The 15274-nt window shown below is 39.7% G+C and overlaps 1 protein-coding gene and 1 long non-coding RNA gene across 5 annotated transcripts in view; one reads left to right on the forward strand and one right to left on the reverse strand.

Moving 5' to 3' along the window:
* Window positions 1–15274, forward strand: part of crcp (calcitonin gene-related peptide-receptor component protein) — a 35327-nt gene that overhangs the window by 7831 nt on the left and 12222 nt on the right. The window lies entirely within an intron of this gene.
* The window catches only part of LOC138749368 (uncharacterized), a 34309-nt gene continuing 25046 nt past the window's right edge, over window positions 6012–15274 (reverse strand). The window contains exon 3 of the long non-coding RNA XR_011348578.1: window positions 6012–6493. This is a non-coding gene — a long non-coding RNA (uncharacterized lncRNA). The remainder of the gene's footprint in view (window positions 6494–15274) is intronic.

Here is a 15274-nt window from a genome sequence, read left to right on the forward strand (position 1 = left end):
TTAGTCCAGAGTTGAACATAGCAGCCTGGCATTTTTCAAAGTCCAGGTCTCTGAGCTGAATGATACAATGAAGCTTAATGTAGCTGCTGCTACAGCTCCAGCGGAAAACCCACCATTTGGGGCGCTCCAGGCTTTGCACATTGAAAGGCTAAACCCGCATTGTTGGAAGAACATAATTATTTGAAATAGAAACAAATGTTAATATCCTGTGAATCTTGATTCTAAATTTATAAATTCAGACATACAACACGGTAACAGGCCCTTCCGGCTCACGAGCCTGAGCTGTCCAATTGCACCCAATTGATCTATAACCCCTCGTACATTTTTGAACAGTGGGAGAAAACTGGAGCACCCGGAGGAAACCCACGCAGACACAGGAAGAACGTACAAACTCCTTAAGACAGTGCCGGATTTGAATCTGGGTCACTGGCACCGTAATAGTGTTGCGCTAACCGCTACGCTCACCATGTCACCCTAATTATGTAAAATATTACCATGTCATCATTATGTGTTTGCACATTTTCTAAGTGAAACGTACTTTCCATTCCTATTGAAGACCATTTAGAGATGAGCAGCAAATGCTGACCTCTATGTCACAAATGGTGTTGGGAGGGGAAACTTCAAAATTAAAATTGGTTTGTTGATGTTGTGGAAGGAAAGGTAAATCTAGGTGTAGCAAAATATCTAATTGACAGAAGAGAGCATGAAAAATCATTAATATTGCTGTAGAGCGCATACAAGGATAAAAAAATTAATGGGAAGGTAGAGGATTGGGAAGCTTTTATAAGCTTGGAGAAGGTAACTAAAAAGCACAGAAGGACGGAAAGATGAAGCGTGAAAGTAGGCTTGCAAATAATATCAGAGGATACAAAAAGCTTCTTGAAGAATATAAACAGTAAAAGAGAGATGAGAATAGACGTAGGATCACTAGAAAAATGACACTATGAGAGGCGGCAGAAGAACTAAATGAGTATTTTCCATCAGTCTTTAATGTTAGAGTCAACAGTGTGCCAGTTGTCGAAAGATATCAGGGAAGGGAATTGAGTGCAGTTACTATTTCAAGGGAGAAGATGTTCAGAAAGCTGAATGGTCTGAGGACCAGATGGATTGTACCTGAAATAAGTAGCTGTAAAGATCGGGGAGTTGGTGAATTTTTTTTAAAATTGTCTATTTTTGCTTGTACTTCTCAAAGAACCCAGGTCCTAAAAATGGGTCACCCTTCACTTGTGCATGCTGCATAACCTGCTGAGTTTCTCCAGCACCTTGTGTATGATACTTGTTGGGGGGGGGGGGGGTCTTGTTCATATTAAACTTGCGGTATTTCAGTTACAGAAATTGCCATTTCTAATTTCCTTTCAACTTCTCCGACCGTAAACAAAATAACAATTTCTGACAATTTTAAAAATATTGTACACATAAGCTTTTTGATTGTATCCTCTGAGGTTTTTAGAGCGACACATTCCACGGGGCCTCTTTAATTTTAAAATGTAAAAATAACAATGGCGTTTGCACCAGCAGGCTGCTATAGGTAAGCAAGATTCAGGAACTAATTCTGCCAAATTTTAACTGCCAAACCAGCTGGATGCTCCAGACCACAAAATATTTTTTCTTTATATATTTGGAGTATTGTGAGCCTTTGGAATGTTTTGAAGCCTGCTGAACTGCTGGATATTAATCTCCAGACCTACCATTTGGAGCTCCCATGAGAGTCAGTACAGACAATCGACTGCGTTTTCAAACCTGTGTGAGGTCTTACAAGTTCTGATGAACATGCAAACCTTCTTGTTACCTGCTAAAAACTTAATTCATATCCAGTGGTCATAAATTGAACTTCTCTGGAGGTGTGGTTAAAAATTAAATAAATCAGTCAAGGCACCTGAAGCAATATTCAAGGACACTGATAATACAGAAAACTGATGAAATCACACGAGTCCAAAAATTACAAAGAAAATTCAATTTTAAAGATCTACTTTTAGTTCCTTTGGAGCCTTGTGTTCATCTGGTATGATATTTTTGACTCAACTAATTGATAATCTAAACCACTTAATTTTTTATGTATATGCTACATTTTCCAGCCTCGGGAAGCTGCTCATGCCTGACTGCTTAACCATTCTGGTTTTACTTTATTTTTTGACTTTTTAGTTTGTGATGCATATAAAGCATGCAATAGAATAATTTATAAGCTAAATTTTTAATTACTTGAATGAGAGAAGTAAAGTCGTAAATGAAGGTGATTACAATAACATTTCTCTTTTGTCTAAGTTGATGTCTGCCTCTGCTTCTCCTATTTCTAATTTATATGCTGCCCCACAGTGGCATTACCCAAAAATGCAGTGACTATTTCCATAATCAACTTCATCTCACCACCACTTCTGTTGACACCTCCACTATGAAAAAGTTCTCAAACAACCTGTCTGAGGGCCAGTCCTGAATGAGCTCAAATTTCTTCCATCCAAATATTAGAAGGACCAAAACTTTGTGCTTATCTTTGCTTCTCTAATCCTGAGTTGTTGCTATCCCTGAGTTTGATTGGCCTATTATTTTCTCAGCCCTAAGCTCGAGAATTCAAAATTCTTGGCTTTTCTTTCTGATCAAGACTCTCTATAAAACCATTGACCAGTCTTTCATTTTATGTCCTGATATTATGATTGTGCAGTTAAATTAGGTTTTTGTTTGATCACACTTCTCAAAGTGTTTTACTGTATGATCTTTTAACAATTATTAGAACATATGAGAAATTCGTGATTTATGGCAGCTTGAATAAACTTGTTTTCCATTTCTTTCTTCAGTGACTGTCCAGTTTCATATAAACCTTTCACAGACTCAAAACAAATTTTTTAACGACAACCTAAAGTGGAGGAATTTACTATCCAGAGATTAAAGTGTGTGCCGCCAAAATACACTCAATTGACCTACAACCCCCAGTGTGTTTTTGAACAGTGGGAGGAAACCGGATCCCCCGGGGAAAACCCACACAGACACATGGAGAACGTACAAACTCCTTCCAGGCAGAGCAGGATTCTAACCCGGTCCAGATTGCTGGGGATGTAACAGCGTTGCGCTAACCGCTACGCCAACTGTGCCGCCCTGACATATTATTTGCCTATCTAAGGATACTGCATGTAACAAGTTTGGTTTTAACTTTTTCTTTCAAATATGATCACCAAATTGGGAAGTCAAGCAAAATTGCCTATAATTGCAATTTGTCTTCCATCCATAATTATTAAAGATCCGAATATCTGAAGTTCATCTCCCTTGTTTCTGTTTCTGAGTAAGGTTTCCAAATCTGCAGCCATCTGTTTCGGACATATGAAGGATGGCAGATGGGTTGTGCTCAGTAAACTATCTTGTTACTGTGGTGGCCTGTATGGAGCAGCTGGGCAGTAACCAGTAATGTGAGGGATCAGGAGATTACCCATATATATCTTGACACAGGAAAAAAGTGCTTCCACCTTTTATCACCTGTTATCTTCAACACAACAGTACTTCAAAGGCTGCGAAGGATGATATTACTTCAGTTTGTTTCCTCTTTATATCTTCCTCTATTTCTGACAGCAGGTGATGCACTCTCATGCTGATCTGCACTCATTTTTGCCTGCAGTCATCACTTCTATGCCCACTGCTTAGCCTATCTCCTAATGATAGTAAATATTTATGAAACATGATGAAACTCCACAACTTCTTTGATAAATTTAACTGGAACATCCCTTTGCAAAGTAAAATTAAATATTTAATATTATGACATGTGGAATGATTCTTCATTTGACCAGCTGTGATGTCTAGTAATAGAGGATTGATCAGAATCAGAATTTATTGTCATGGACATGTCATGAAATTTGCTGTTTTCTGGTGGCATTACAGCTCCAAATATTGCTATAAATATTTCTAGAAATTACATTGTAACTGTAATTTAATTAAAATTTAAATTATACTCCTGTAACGAGTTTGTACGTTCTCCCCTGTCTGCATGGGTTTCCTCCCAGCGTTCAAAAACGTACTGGGCGTTGTTGGTCAATTGGAGTATTTGGGCGGCACGGGCTCGTGAGCTGAAAGGGCCTGTTACTGTGCTGTATGTCTAAATTTATAATTAAAAAAAAAATAACAAATAAATGTATGGCTGATGGCCTGAGTTGGTTGTGACCTTGATCCTCTAAATACAAAGTCCTGTAAATCCTTCCATCTGCTGGAACCACATCTGGCTACATAGCGACTCCAGTAATTGGCAAAGCAGGCTAGAATCGGACTTGTTCTGAGAGGATGCAGTCTTTTATGTCCTTCCTTCGCACAGTAACAACCTGTTAATCTGGCAGGCTTAAGACTTTGGTTGTGCTGGAGATTTTCCAGTCTATTGAATGTCATTCCTAGTAATACTCTGATGTACTAATTCACTTTTAAAAAGTTTCTTGGAGCATGGACGTTGAGCTTCTCGTCAGCGAAATAGATTGCAAGAAATTAGACCCTTGTGTAATGAAAGAAAATGAAAACCGAAAATTCATTTGTTCCTCTCAATATCCTCCCCAGCTCCCTCTGTTACTTAGATTAACTTTATCTTTTTTCTCAGCTCTGATGAACAATCCTCAAGTTGAAATGTTAACTGATTCTCTTCACACAAGTACTGCCTGTCCTGCTGAGGTTTTCCAGTATATTTTTATTGGGATTAAAAGGATTATAGGAACTGGGGTCTTATTGATTTAAAGAAAGCACATGAGTAGGGCCCTGATCAGTGAAAGAGAGGGCAGAAAATGGAGCCTTTATGAATTTAAAAGAATCATGGGAACTGGGGTGGCCAGTGAATTGCATGGAGCCAAGTCACCTGTGTTCCAATGATTGATAGATAGCTCAGGACTTGGGGTCCAGTTATGTTCAAGGGAGGAATCCTGGGGCTTCTGGATAGGTGCAGAGCAGATTCACAGACTTCTACTGTAATACCTTGAATGTTGTAGCAGAAGATTGGTGGTTTTCATGAAAACCTACAAGAGCTATTGCAGAATGAATCAAGCCTTCTTCATGGGATCATCGCAAGTTTGTATAGCTATGACACTTGAATCAGAGCACCTGCAAGGATTTGATTCCGTCATTCATGGATCCAGTTCAGGAAACTCGTGTGTGTCTTTTCTAGCTTTGAGACCACCTCGCGGATGAAAGTGTGGCTTGCTCTATTGCACTGTCAGAATTGTCTCTCCTGAATGAATATATTTATGTTTGAAATAATTTTTGCCCATTCTTGGACAACGATTGTGTGGCAAACACCAAGCTCACCTCTAATATTTTAAGATATCTGAAATGTTTTGTCTGCCTTCCAACTAATCCTCTAAGTCTAAGCTTTCTTTGGTCTTATTTACTGTCCTTACTTCATTTATTTATTCCTGAATTAACAATAACCAGGAAGGAGTATTTCCCCCTGTAGTGTAGCGAGGAGAAATGGAAGTCTGTGCAAGAAAGAATTCTTTTGTAGCACTTAAAGGAGATGAATAATTCTTCTGGGTTTGCGCCTCATTCTTTGGCTCTGGAAGGAGCAGTGGCTATCTTCCAATTAACTAATGCAACCTTAAGAAATGGTTCAAAGTTTCAAATGGAATGATCTCCTTTTGTGTCAGACTTTAATGGATATCTAAAAAAGATTTTATCCCAAAATGCTCTTTTCAATGATTGCATTCTTGTTGAATGGCTTTTAAGAGTAGTATTCTCTTTTAAAAGAATACTCGTCTAAAGTACAATTTCTTTGCCTCATTTTGCAATTATCGGAGGTTGAGAATTTCATTGGTTAAGAATATATTCCAATAGAGAGAGTTTATGATCACAATTCAGCAGAATCCGTGCCTCCATGCAGCCAAGACCGCAAGAACTCAAAATTGGCACTTAAGTGTTAATAAGCTGAAATAAATACTCTGGCCTTACTGAGTCATTGGGAAACAGATGCTCAAAGAAAATTTATTCTTCAAGTACAGCCTACAATTTCACTAAATTGCATACCGTTTTTTTTAAAGGTTATTTTATTTTGATGCATATGAATGTATAATCTTAATTGGCTAAACACATATTTTAAATGTTGTACTTCATTACATGAATTCATAAGAATGTTCATGCCATGCCAGGAACAATGTTACTCAAGCCTGCATTTCAAATATGAGCTGACTATTTTGCTGGCTTTCAGCTTCAATATTTTTGTCTGCATTTAATTTTTGGCTTTTTTTTGTTACTTTACAATAACTTTTGTGTATTTTGGCACTTTTTAAAAATAAAGCCTCACTGGGGAATTGGGAAGGAGTTGGCAAGAGGTGTTGGAACATGAGGTTGGAAAGTCATCATACCTGTCAGGTTATAGCAGAACTCTTCAGCTGGTTGTCAAATCTGCTTTATAATTGGCAGCATTTATTTCAAACCAGCATTCTTTTAAATAAATGCTGCTAGTTATAAGTTCTCACACTTTCATCGTGTCTATCTGTCTGGATCCCAAGCCAGTCTTGAGGTCCAACAGCAGCGGGAAAGTAATCTGAGATAAAAACAGAAAATTCAGCAAGTCAGGCCCCATATGTGAAAAGAGAAACAGAGTTAATGCATAAGTTATATTCATTCATTCTGTGATGAAATTGCCTCTGGGCTTTAGTTGCTGGCAGGGCAAGCTGTGTTTGAACGTAAAAACTTGCTAGGTGTTTTTAGAGGACTTGAGAGTGAAAGGTCACCTTCCAAGAGGATATTAAGGAACCAAATAAGTATTTTGTGATTGTTTTCACTTTTTTTTATCCATCTTTTTTATTTCAGATTTATTGAAGTTAAATTCCCTTGCTCCCATCAAACAATTTAAACATTGTCATTTGTCCAAGCCACTGAATAGTTAATCTGACAATATCACCATTACTTAATGATCCCCTGGTATCCAAAGTCACACATGAAAATAAAAATGACTAACGTGTAACTGTAACTCAACAAGGACTTCATGGAAATTTTCTGGACTGGAGAAGGGAGAGATTTAATGGAAAAAGAAGGAAATATATGTGTGGTTATAAATTCAAATACTGCATTACAAATGCATGATTTGGAAAACCTGGTTAACTACCAACCATGTCTATATAAACAAATCCAGTTGTAAAAGTATCAATCTCAATACTCTCAATTTATTACTCCATTACTGAAAAGATATATAAACTGGCTGGTCTTCCAATCTTTAGTTTCCAGCCCCTCCCTTAGGAATATTAATTTATTTGCAAATTTATAATAGATTAAACATATCCATGAATAAATATTTTTGTTGAATTATGTGTGAGCATCTTTGTGGGAATAATACTTAAAATTACCCGTGGTTCACTTTTTTCCCAATTTCCAAAACAATAAATTTCTGTTGGATTCCTTATGAAGGAAATTTGAATATGAATGGCATCTTTCATATCCTTGTCATCCCAAAACATTATGAATAACTTTTGAAGAGTTGTCAAGCAAATATTGCATAATCCGTGTATATTTACATGATTCCACAAGTGATAATTGTTTTGTAATAAAATTAAAAACATAATGATGGAGAAACTCAGCAGGTCAAACAAATATGCTTTATATTGCAAAGTTAGAGATAGATAACCAATGTTTTGGGCTTGAGCCCTTCATCAAGAGATGAAAAAATATCAGCAGGCGCCCAGACAAAATGATAATGGTGTGGGGGGGTGGGTGGATGTCAGGGGAAGGAGCACGGATCTAAAGACAAGAGGTAATAGGTGGGTAAGTGAGGGAGGGCACACCAGAAGCAGAAGGAGGAGGGGAGGAGAGCTGGAGGAAAGAAGACAAAGGGAAGAGAAGGAGAACAGAGAGCACGTTAGCAGAAACTGGAGAAGTCGATGATAATGCCATTTGGTTGGAGAATGCCCAGACTGAAAATTAAGTGTTGCTCCTCCAATTTATGGGTGATCTTGGGACAGAACATGAGGCCATGTCAGTATGGGAGTGGGGCTTGGAATTGAAGTGGTTGGCCACTGGGAGATCCCCGTCATTGATGCGGGCATAGCAAAGGTGCTCAGCGAAGCAATCTCCCAGTCTGTGTCCTGTCTCACTGATGTAGAGAAGACCTCAGCAGGACCAGCAGATGCAGTAGATGACTCCTGCGAATACACAAGTGAAGTGTTGCTTCACTTGAGAGGACTGTTTGGGGCCCCAAATGGTGGTGAGGAGGGAGGTGTGGGAGCAAAGGGGCAATTGGTGGGAAGGGATGAATGGACGAGGGATTCATAGAGGGAGCAGTCCCTATGGAATGTGGAGAGAGGAAGATGAGTCTGGGAGTTAGAGGTACACACCTCAAGAATGCATGTTTAGCCCACTGCTCTACTCACTCGATACCCTGGACTGTGGCTAGACACAGTTCAAATGCCATCTACAAATTTGCTGATGACACCATGATCGTCAGCAGGATCACTGACAGCAATGGGGGAGCGAATAGTGGTGAGATAGATCAGCTAGTTGAGTAGTGTCACAACAACAACCTTGCACTCAACGTTAGCAAAACTAAGGAACTGATTGGGAGGGAGAAATCAAGAGAACACAAAACATTCAATGTCAATCCAATCACAAAGAAAGCTCGCCGGTGACTATACTTCGTGAGGAGTTTTAGATTTGGTATGTCACCAAAGACTTGCAAATTTTATGAAATAGTGAAGAATAAATATTCAATGTAAAATAAATTTAAACATTGAGCCAGATTGGATTGACGGTTAAAAAGTAATGTTGACGCATGTAAATACAAGATTCAGGATTCCTCTATTGTCATGTAATATTACACAAAATTGCCATCTGCGTGCCATAAGGCAGTCAAAGAGTCACCATTAATGTCTCCCGGCACCCCTTACAGTAAGATCATCACTAGTAAATACATCAGTAACCATCCAAGTTCTTTTACCACCAGTAATGATCCAAATTCTTTTGTGTATGTTTGACTTCAAGTCATATTTGAGTCTTTCCCACATTGTGAAATCCAATTTGGAATGCAGAGCTCCATTACGTTAATTACTTAAAATGGAGATTACTGTCTCATATTTCATGACTGGCAGACATAACTGCCAAATAGAAACAAAGAACAATAGTCATGGCACTTCAGAAACTATTTATTGTGTGAAAAAGTTGAGCTTTTCTGCTCACAGTTTGGCAGGCAGCAACCTCCTTTGAAGAAGACCGCAGAGCCCACCTCACTGACAAAAAACAAAGGAGGAAAAACCCAACACCCAACCCCAACCAACCAATTTTCCCCTGCAGCCGCTGCAACCGTGTCTGCCTGTCCCGCATCGGACTTGTCAGCCACAAATGAACCTGCAGCTGACGTGGACTTTTACCCCCTCCATCAATCTTTGTCCGTGAAGCCAAGCCAAAGAAAATAACTATAACTATTGTTTGTGTGTTAAGTCACCAGATAGCTAAGGAAAATGTATGGATTAATCAAGGTTGAATTATTTTAACTAGGAAAAGGTGATGCTTCAATTATTTCAGCAATTTTAGCTGGAAAGGTCTTCTTGCCAGTCCCCACTCTAGGATCCAAGGTAAGTTACTGATAAGTAAAAATTCTTCCTGTCCACAGGAAAAAGAATCTCAGGGTTGCATGTGATGTTCTCTGACAATAAATTTGAACTTTAATCTTTGAAGTTAGAAAGAATTGAATTTGGGAGCAGGGAAGTTATGCTACAAGTGTACATGGAACTGGTGAGGCCGCATCTGGAGTGCTGCATGCAGTTCTGGTCTCCTTACTTAAGGTAGGATGTACTGGCTTCGGAGGCCATCCAGAGGAGGGTCACGATTGATTGATTCCAGAGATGAGGGGGTTAGCTTATGAGGAGAGATTGAGTCATATGGGTCTGTACTCAATGGAATTTAGAAGAATGAGAGGGGATCTATTGAAACGAATAAAATTATAAAATGCTTATATAAGATCAAGGTAGAGAGGTGATAAGTTTTTCCCATTAGTGAGGGAGAATAGAACAAGGGAACATAGCTGCAAGATCAAGAGAAGTAGATTTAAGACGGAGATGAGGAAGAACTGTTTTTCCCAGAGGGTGGTAAATCTGTAATTCGCTACCCATTAATATTTAAAACAAGGTTGGATAGATTTTTACAAAGTAGGTGAATTAAGCGATATGGAGAATAGACAGGTAGGCAGATGTGAGCTTATAATCAGATCAGCCGTGATCTCATTAAATGGTGGAGTAGGCTCAACAGGCTGGATGACCTACTCCTGCTCGTATTTCTTATGTTCTTAACTTATCCCTGATGCCAATTGGGACAGTTGAAATAACTACTGATTCCAAGGCCCAAACCATCCAGTCATCAGTAAGATCCTTCTGCTCACTGCTAGTACCTTGACTAAGTTCTAACTTATTCATATCCCACAGCAGGAACTTGAGTGAGGACCTTCCCCTTTCATGTGATAAGATTTATACCTAAAAGGAATATTAGAACCAACTCCACTCGAAAACTCTATGAGAACGTTTGACAGATGTCTAAGCTAACACCAAAATTTACCATTCCAATGTTCAGAAAAATTCTGATTACTAAAAATTATGCATCACAATGTTTGAAAAGCAACACGATTGTTTAAAAAATAAAATAAATGTTAAAGAATATTAAAACCATACAAAAATATTAATTCATAATTCCTTGCATCTATACCACATTAAAATCAATAGAAACAAACACTCCAAAATGGTTGATCCCTTTAATTTCTTCTCTTTGCTTTCTATAAGTTTTAGAGAATCATACAACTGCATGACAAGTTCACCATTCAATTGCCAGTATCAAAACACCAGTTAGTAGACTGGGATTTTACTATGTGCACATATTTCCGCATGGAAATCCCAATAGGTATTTGAAATTTGATGTTGAATTACCAGTAGTTCTGCACAAAATTTGCTTTATTTCTGATAAATATCTACAAATCCATTACCATAGAGGAAAAAAATGCTAATAGCTCAGTTCTAAGTATGCATTGTCAATTTAAATTTCCTTCTTTTAATAGATTAATGCAAACCAGTGATCGAGAGTAATTCTCCCATATAATTAGGTTATTCTATATCTTTTTGAATTTACCTTCAATAATTTACATTTGGAAAGACCTCTCACGAATTCTCATTAATAGAACTCACTTAAGAGGGGGAAAAAACTTGCATTTCTATATTAAGAAAGCTCGTCCTTCTGATGATTGAGAAGTATTTGTTTTGGTTCGTGTTCTGTGCTTTAATATATTTAAGTAGTGTGTGTTTTGATTGTCATTTTCCAAGGTTCTGGAGGTTCTGAACTTGTTTCTGAAGAACAACAAATGTCCACTGTTTAAAACAGGGGTGGGCAACCTCTGGCCTGTGGGCTGGATGCGGTCCACAATCCAAATCATAAAGCCCACAACCCAATGTTTGCCCGATCACCCCTGGCCACTCCAACATATACCATTAACTGCACTAAACTGTCAGCCTTTGTCATCGGTGGCCTCAGGGACTGTTCACATCGATTAAACAACCTTCAGCAAAGGAAATATTTTGTGGCTTTATAAGAGTCACTGTTTCCTTCGGGGTTGTGATCCGGGCAGCAAAATTGCTGGAATGTACACTGAAATATTTCCAATCTTTATAACCAATCATCAACGCATTATTTTATAATGGAAAAATAACTTACCCCGGCACTCCCAGGAGCATGTTTTGCCTTCAAGATGGGCTGAGACAAGCTGTGCATCAGTGGTCAGCTATCCCGTTCTTGGTCCCAGGCCACTCATCCACCGGTGAATGTGGAGACGAATGACCCCGAAGCGCCCCACCCATCCCCTCCCCTGAGGTGCCACCGCTGCCACCCCCTCTCCCTACTCCCCTGAACTACACGTTCTCCCACTCCCCATCCCCTGAGCTGCTCTCTCTCTCCCTGCTCCCGAGCCACCCCCCCGCTCCCTGAGCTGCACCCCTCTCCTCGTTCCCTGAGCTGTCCCACTCCTGAGCTGCCCCCCCACTCTCTCCTCTTCCCATTACTCTGAGTCGCTCAAAAAGGCACAAAGCCAGATGTCCATGTGTGGGAAGCTGCAATGTTCCTTTATCCAACTCTGGCTGCAAGCAAAACTCATATAGCACAAAGTATATCTTGTACACTGGGATTCACATACTCGTAGTTCAAAACACACCTTAGAGTGCAGAGAAATTAAATAAAAGCAGGTGATCTGGATCAAAGGCAGAAGTTGAGAGGAATACACAACAGCTTCTGCTGAGAAAGATTCAAGATGCTGTCTTCGACAAATTTATTTATGTCCATATTTTTGCAGCAAAAATAATTGTTACTGATTATTTTTAAAACTCCTGAACTATTTGAAGAATCATTTAAAAGCAACCCAGTTTAAATGACAGTTTGCAGCACTCCAAACGCCTGTCTGAAATATTTATATCCAGCAAGGAATGATTTTATCCCTCCTGCTATGTAGTTTGTTCTACTGGTGGTAAGATTAATGACACAACTCCTTGAGATGATGTCTTGTTATTGGCATCGACAACTATGTCACCCAATATTGAAATGCTTTCAAACAACAAACAAAATCACTGATTGAGCTGCTGTCTGTTTTGGGGTTCGTTATTTGGTTTTCGTTGTGATTCATTTTTCTCCTTTGTGACTTTAATGTTTTTTCTTATTGTGTCATTTTAACTTGTGATTTTTGGTGCATTTCCAGATTTGAATATGCCTTCCCTGGCCTGAAATGTACCATTGTAGTTTTTTGGAAGGAATACGGTTGATCTCGTTGCTTGAACTTTTTCTGTGGATTGATTTTCTGATAAATTATCATCAGTTATTTCATACATTGTACATTATTTACTTCGAGCAGAGGCAATTGAAAACTTAAATTACATAATGTCTGTGATGGTCTTTATTTCATTTATAATAGCATCAGTGTGGCCCATTGTTCAACCAATGACACACCATCCAGCCCACGTATGGTAAAATGTTGCCTGCCTCTGGTATAAGAGATAAGGAGAGAGAAAATAGGGAAGCATCCAATAGGCTTGGATCAGTGGAAGGAAAAGGACTGGAATCTCTAATTAAAGATGCATGAAATAATATACTAATAGGGTCGAGCAGAGTGAACAATAACGTCAACTGAGAACATTGTTAAAGTACTTTACAGCTGGATGGAAGGAGAATGTTTCACTGAACTGAAAAGTTTAGGACAGGGACCACAGTTTGAAAATTTTCTACACTTTGTGATTCTCTACCCTGGAGGGCTCTGGAGGCTCAGTCACGGGTCATTCAAATTAGATGTTGATGGATATCTGGATATGAAGAGAATCAAGGGATAAAATGATATTCCTGGAAATGTTACTGAGATAGAAGGTCAGATCCAAGATACCTTTGTGGTTATTTAATAGTACAGAACATGTAATATTACACAAAATTGCTTTCTGCTTGCCATAAGGCAGACAAAATAGCCATTAGTGTGGCCCCTTACAGTGCAAGAAAAAGAGAAGCAAAATAGAGCCCCTTCAGAGTCACTGATTGACCACGGATTCACCTGCAGGGCTCCAGCAGCTCCACAGACTCCTGTTTGATCCATTAACAACCTGAGCTCCAGATCTAAACCTCCAACGTGATCAAGAAGCCTTCAGTGCCCGAGGCCTTTCGGGAGCCCTTCTTGCTCTTAACACCCTCTCGAATCCTGGCTCCAATACTCAACATTACCAAAACCAAGGAGATGATTGTGAACTTCAGGAGGAAGTCAGGAGAATACAAACAAGTCCTCATCGAGGGCTCAGTAGGGCAGAGGGTCAAGAACTTCAAATTCCTTGGTGTCATCATCTCCGAGGATCTGTTCTGGAGCCGCCATGTTGATTCAATCATGAAGAATTTTGTGACTTGTTCATGATGGCAGGATTTGACAAGTGGGGTCCCACAGGGCTCGGTGCTGGGTCGTCAGTTGATTATATGTTAATGATTTAAATAAGGGGATTCTAAATAGCATTAGCAAATTTACAGATGACACAAAACTGGGTGGCAGTGTGAAGTGTAGGGAGGATGTTAGGAAAATGCAGGAGAACTTGGACAGGTTAGATGGGCAGATGCATGAAAGATGCAGTTTAATGTGGATAAATGTGATGTTATCCACTTTGGTGGCAGGAACAGGAAGGTGGAATATTTCTTAAATGGAGTCAAGTTAGAGAGTGGGGAAGTGCAACGTGATCTAGGTGTACTTCTATATCAGTCACTAAAAGCTATCATGCAGGTTCAACAAGCTGTGAAAAAGGCAAATGGCATGTTTGCCTTCATAAAAAGGGGAATAGAGTATAGGAGTAAAGATGTCCTTCTACAGTTGTACAGGGCCCTGGTGAGACCACACCTGGAGTATTGTGTCCAGTTCTGGTCTCCTAATTTGAGGAAGGACATTCTCGCTATTGAGGGAGTGCAGCATAAAGATTCACAAGGTTAGTTCCTGGGATGGCGGGATTGACGTATGCCGAAAGTTTGGATCAACTGGGGTTGTATACATTGGAATTTAGAAGGATGAGGGGAGATATGATTGATGTATATAAGATTATTAAAGGATTGGACACGATAGAAACTGATTACATTCCCGATGTTGGGGGAGACTAGAGGCTATAGTTTAAGGATGCTGAAAAGGCCCTTTAGGACAGAGAAAAGAAAATTTTTTATCTAGAGAGTTGTTGGTTTGTGGAATGCTTTGCTGCAGAGGGTGGTAGAGGCGGGTTCTCTGGCTAAGTTCAAGAGGGAGTTAGATAAGGTTCTTGTGGACAGGGGAATCAAGGGTTATGGGGAGAAGGCAGGGACAGGGTACTAATGGTGGAAGATCAGCCATGATCTAAATGAATGACTGTGCTGGCTCGATGGGCTGAATGGCCTGCTTCAGCACCTATTGTCTATTGACAATAAGTTCTGATTCTGGTTCTCATGAGTCAGTCTCCAGCAGCCATGCGGGTCCTCTGATCACGTTGCCCGCACCTGTGTGGATCCTTCAGACGCAGTGTCCCTTGTTGGACCGCTCCTGTGGCCACTATCCTGTAGGGTCATCTCCTCTGCCTCTCCTCCTCAACAGGGGCTATTCTGGTGCCTTGCAAGTGCATCGCTGCTCCCTGGGGTCTTTAACCCCTCGTGGTCACGACTAAGCACAGGCGCCACCATCTTGGGCACAGACTCATTCTTGCAAGATTTTAATTTTAAAAAGATGTTGAAGCCGCCAACATTAGGATCGGGCGGTTGAAGCTTTCGGAACAGCGTTGTGTCTCCACTCCCCGCTCTGATCATGATGAAAAGCAAAGGAATTTTGAAAGGCCAG

The sequence above is a fragment of the Narcine bancroftii genome, chromosome 14 (genome assembly GCF_036971445.1).
Source record: "Narcine bancroftii isolate sNarBan1 chromosome 14, sNarBan1.hap1, whole genome shotgun sequence".
NCBI classification, from domain to species: Eukaryota; Metazoa; Chordata; class Chondrichthyes; order Torpediniformes; family Narcinidae; genus Narcine; species Narcine bancroftii.